The sequence below is a fragment of the Gigantopelta aegis genome, chromosome 9 (genome assembly GCF_016097555.1).
Source record: "Gigantopelta aegis isolate Gae_Host chromosome 9, Gae_host_genome, whole genome shotgun sequence".
In the NCBI taxonomy this organism is placed as follows: Eukaryota; Metazoa; Mollusca; class Gastropoda; order Neomphalida; family Peltospiridae; genus Gigantopelta; species Gigantopelta aegis.
In genome coordinates this window covers 31596944-31602905 of record NC_054707.1, presented here as the reverse complement: position 1 = coordinate 31602905, position 5962 = coordinate 31596944, and positions in this window count along the sequence as shown.

Genomic DNA, 5962 nt, shown 5'->3' with positions numbered 1-5962 from the left:
CCCACTTTTGGAAAAACAGAAAATGCAAAATTACACCTACCCATTGAATTGTAAATAGCACTCCTCATCATTTAGAGTCGGTAATGGATTAATCCATCCATGGCTCATATTTAATTTTCCGAACCATAGTAAGGCAGCCTGTAGACCGATGGCCTGCCACGACGCCATATAAGGCCGAAAATCTACCCTATAAAATAGCAAAATCAAATACATAAATTAATATACCATATTAAGGAAAAAGAAGGAAAGAAAGAAAGAAATGTTTTATTTAACGATGCACTACTCAACACATTTTATTTACGGTTATATGGCGTCAGACATATGGTTAAGGACCACACAGACTGTGAGAGGAAACCCGCTGTCGCCACTGCATGGGCTACTCTTTCCGATTAGCAACAAGGGATCTTTTATTTGCGCTTCCCACAGGCAGGATAGCAAAAACCATGGCCTTTGTTGAACCAGTTATGGATCACTGGTCGGTGCAAGTGGTTTACACCTACCCATTGAGCCTTGCGGAACACTCACTCAGGGTTTGGAGTCGGTATCTGGATTAAAAATCCCACGCCTCGACTGGGATCCGAACCCAGTACCTACCAGCCTGTAGACCGATGGCCTACCACGACGCCACCGAGGCCGGTCTAAGGAAAAAGTACCCTCAGTGGACGATCTTGTACTGTTGGTGGTTAAGGTACTCTAAAACACAGCCTATTAAATTCTTAAGTGTCTCATTTTCCTACAACTATTCCTAGCAGATTTCAGTAAGGTTATTCACATACCCGGTATATTTTTACAAAAATAAAGGAAGGAAGGAAATGTTTTATTTAACGATGCACTCAACACATTTTTATTTCTGGCTATATGGCGTCAGACAGGAAGGGATCTTTTATATGCACCATCCCACAGACATGATAGTACATACCACGGCCTTTGTTACACCAGTTGTGGAGCATTGGCTGGAACGAGAAATAGCCCAATGAGTCCACCGACAGGGATTGATCCCAGACTTACTTCACATCAAGCGAATGCTTAATCCACTGGGCTATATGCCGCCCCACTTTTATAAAAATAGAAAATGAAAATTACAAATAACAAATTGTAAATATACCCTGATCATTTAGATAATGGATTAATCCATCATATTCATATTTAATTTTCAGTGTCTTCATAAGAAGGCATTTATTTAGCTGAAATTAACATTACATATAAAATGGAAAATATACCCTGATAAAATTGCAAAATCTACCCCAGTATATATAGTACATGTGCAGCTTTGGGGCAATCTAAAGAAAGAAAGAAATGTTTTATTTAACGACGCACTCAACACATTTTATTTAGTTACATGGCGTCAGACATATGGTTAAGGACCACACAGATTTTGAGAGGAAACCCGCTGTCGCCACAACATGGGCTACTCTTCCGATTGGCAGCAAGGGATCTTTTATTTGCGCTTCCCACAGGCAGGATAGGACAAACCATGGCCTTTGTTGAACCAGTTATGGATCACTGGTCGGTGCAAGTGGTTTACACCTACCCATTGAGCCTTGCGGAGCACTCACTCAATTTTTGGATCGGTATCTGGATTAAAAATCCCATGCCTCGACTGGGATCCGAACCTAGTACCTACCAGCCTGTAGACCGATGGCCTGCCACGACGCCACCGAGGCCGGTTCTGATGCAATCTAAAGCCCTGACATTAGCCAAATATCATGTACCACATTGTTAGGTTAGTTGTTCGGTCAATTTAACCTCACCGTACCTGTAGGTGGTAGACAAATTAACGCACGATTATATATTAATTTTCACATATACTGTATATATATTCATGTTTACATATCTGATACAGACGTTAACCCCCCCCCCCCCAAAAAAAAAAAAAAATAAAAAAAAAAAAACCCACCCAAACTATGCGATATATTATATTATTCACGTATTATTAATATTGTGTCACGTTTACAAACGATTAACTTTACAGCGTTGTTTGTAGTCCGATACATCTGTCATAAACTCACGGTTACTCAGTTGCCGAGTTGACGGCAGGTGTATCGGACTACGTAGGTACGTCAAAACATCGGAAGTACAGATTAGAAGAAAAAAACACATTGAAAAACGCATTTGTATTACTTAATATTTTATTAAATGCTCGTTACAATAACACAGCTCTATATTTGACATAATTTACTAGGGAATTAGGCCTATTCGTTCATATTTATGTTTATTTCCCGCGGAAACATATCAGACTAGTTTATGACATGGGGCGTGGCTTACGAAAAAGGGCGTGGCTTAAAATCGCATTTCGCGAGATGTTACATCCTGGTGGCTACGATTAAGTATTTCCCCAAATACATAGGCCTATGACTGAAAGGTTATTTTGTTGTATGTAGGCATATTTGAAACGTGCAAATGCTAACTATTGGCAGATAATGTACACCAGATGTGCATATAATTATATTGCCATTGTTGACTGGAATTACAGATGGCACAAACGTGCCGTCGGTGATGCTCTACCTACGGCAATTTATATCTCAACAACGGCAATTACCGTCGGTGCCGTTGTTAAGTTCGAGCCCTGTGTAGTGGTCTAACAGCTCCCTCTTAAGTCGTTAAAATTCGCTCTGGGTAGGTGGAGTGCGAACCCATACAGTATCTACCAGCCTGACGCAGGTTAAAAATAATTGAATGATATTAAAGCGGCTATATCCGGAATATTTTTATTATTTAAGCATATAGAACAGAAAATCCAATTACGTTTGGTGCATATATGACGCCGCACTCCGCACTGGTTTCACTACGCTGGCTTATCCAGGTCAAAAACAAAGCCAGTATTTTGAAAGTGGGACACTTTTGACGGGCTCCTACCGATCTCGGTTTTCATTGGCTTATCACAAGTGTGGAATTTCCCAACAAGAGATAACGTGAGATTTCGCAATTTTTGAACAAATTTAACTGTCTTGATTGAGAGGTTGTCTCATATCTCCAAAACATATTTATATCCATAGAGGTATGTTATAACGCCTTTCCAGGGGTCGGTGGGTGGGGGATTTGCCTTGAAATTTCCACAGTGGCCAGCTGTTGGCATACGCGTTACGTGTAAGGGGGTGTTACTAATTATGTAACGCTCTAGGGGTAGAGGAAGAGGGTAGGCCCTACTGTGTTCGATTTACGTAACATTTTTCAAGACTATATGTTATTTTTATTAATTACTTAGACCTAAAAAGGTGTTTTTTTTAAATGCGCGGTCAGTCTAGGATCGATCCACATTGGCGGGTATATAAAAGACCATGGTATGTGATATCCTGTCTGTGGGATGGTACATATAAACGATCCCTTGCTAAAACAAAATGTAGCGGGTTTCCAAGGCACGTGTGCAAGGATTTCAGTGGGGTTGAGATTATAGACTGTGTTAAGCGAAGTTTATATGGAGCCATGGTCCCCCAGAAAATACATTTCAATTTTTTTTTAAGTTTGGGCAAGTAACGGTTTCGACCTCCAACACCCTCCCCCTGCACATGCACCCGATTCCTCTCTAAGATTATATGTCAAAATTACCAAATGTTAGACATCCAATAGCAGATGGAAGGAAGGATAGGATATGTTTTATTTAACGACGCACTCAAAACATTTGCTTTACGGTTGTATGGCGTCGGATGATTATTAAATCAATATGCTCTAACTTTGATGTCGTTAAACAACCCTCACTAACTTTATCCTTTCCAAATGAAAGAATATTTATTTGAATTTGTCGATTTTAACAGATAAAATTAAGAAGTGAAAACGTCTACTTTAGTATATTTTATTTTAAAAATATATACATGATCAATGTGTTATACAAACTAAATTTTGAAAGTTCTACTAACACTTTATAAAATATTAATTCTGAAATAGGAAGGTACGATTGTCGATAATACGTGGTCAAGATCAAACCGGTTTTAACGAAAAACTCTAGTACCGTATCCTCAACCGAACGTTCTTCGTACAGCGCAAGATTTCTCTTTTAATTTTTTGAGACGAACCCTACAATTTGAAATCGGCAAACGCACGTGTTAACTGAAACTGACAACAGGCTGTCGTTTGTGCTTTGCCGAGCTATGGCGGCACAGGCGACGAATCGAGCGTATACGTTTGACGATCTCCGTTCATAGCGAACACACACGAGTTTTTTAAAAGTGCATTTGAGCTTGTATTTCATATTTGTACATGATGTTATAATATGGTAACCAGAGAATGTAACTTTAACAACGTTATGTTATTTTAGGTGTATGTTGTTAAAGTGGCAGACCCTAGTTTCAACCCGTATAAATGGACACTAAGTTTAGTTAATCTACAAATCGATAACCCATTTGGATATAGTTACAACAAGAGTATGTGACGCTGAAACGGTGAAATGCCCTTAAAATAGACTAAAAATAGACTCCATATATCTATTACTTCTCAGACGGACGTGCGTTTTAAAAAAATATGAAGAATGCATTTTGTGATATAAGAAACACCAGGATGACTAGAAACACTTCGGATGTACGGAAATGGATAATCTAAACAATAAAATCTAAATAATGTCTGATAGTGAAAAATATGCCTTAGTGATTTAAAAACTAGGGTCTGTCATTTTAAGCAAGCTTGACTGTATCATTACAACTAACAATTGTGATCACTCCTGTTGAAGGTAGGCCTAATCAATTCCACTGTCTCATGATCATCATTTGGGGAGTGGGGAGGGGGGGGGGGGACCCCGATTCTGACTCTCCCACAGACAGGACAGGACATACCTTTATAAACCAGTGATGGGGCACTGGTTGTGAATGGAATTTTTATTATTATACAACAGAAAAATAAACCTCAACTGAGGGGATTCGAACCACAGAACCTCAGTACGAGAGTCCTGCGCTCTACCAACTGAGGTAATAGGTAAATTCCCAATAGCTATAATCAGTAGGAACACTATGCCAACACTACAGTACAATTTCTTTTTAACGACACCACTAGAGCACATTAGTCTGTCAATCTGGCTGTCAAACATTTGGTAATTTTTACTCGAATTATTTTTTTAAAAAAGAAAAAGAAAAAAAGGACACCCAGTTAGGCCTACTTTTTTCCATTAGTAACAAAAGATCGTTTATACGAACTTTCCCACAGACAGGACAGCACATATAGCCTGCACTGGTTGGCACGTGAGAGAGAGAGAGAGAGAGAGAGAGAGAGAGAGAGAGAGAGAGAGAGAGAGAGAGAGAGAGAGAGAGAGAGAGAGAGAGAGAGAGAGAGAGAGAGAGAGAGAAACAACATTGCATAGATCCGATGAGTGGATTCGATCCTTTGGCCCTAACACATAAGGTGAGCACTCTACCTACAGAACTAGATCCCGGCCCCTTAGCAATAACCATCTAAATAAAATTCTTAATACGACACATTGTAGGATAATGACATATAAAAAAAAAAAAAAAACCTAAATGTATTATACAGCAAACCCCTCTAAACTGGACATCCGCGGGACCAAGTAAACAAAATCATGTTTTAACGGGTACCTAGTTCAGAGGTGAGGAGGGTGCTCCATATCCGGTGTCTATCGATATACGTAAAATAAAATCATATAATATTAAAAGATCTACACCACAATTTTTCCTTTTAAAAGAACGGGACGGGAGAGAGAAATTGTTTGTTGTTATGACGGAAACTGCCGACCCATGATCGGAATCGAATTTTACAAAAAATAAAAATGAAGCGAAGCGTAACAAAACGAATACAAAAATAACCTAGAAACAATCTATTATTTGTACCTCGTTCACTAGAGTTCGTCAAAATATTTCATGTTACTTACAATTAAAAATTGTTTCTTAGGCGAAAAATAATTAAGCTGCCAAATTTTATTCTTATATTGTATATGTGTAACTCATAAAGCATAGTGTATTCATTTTTTATTTAAAACAGGTAACAAATTGCATGCTTGTCGGGCTAGTGAACTGGGGTAGTA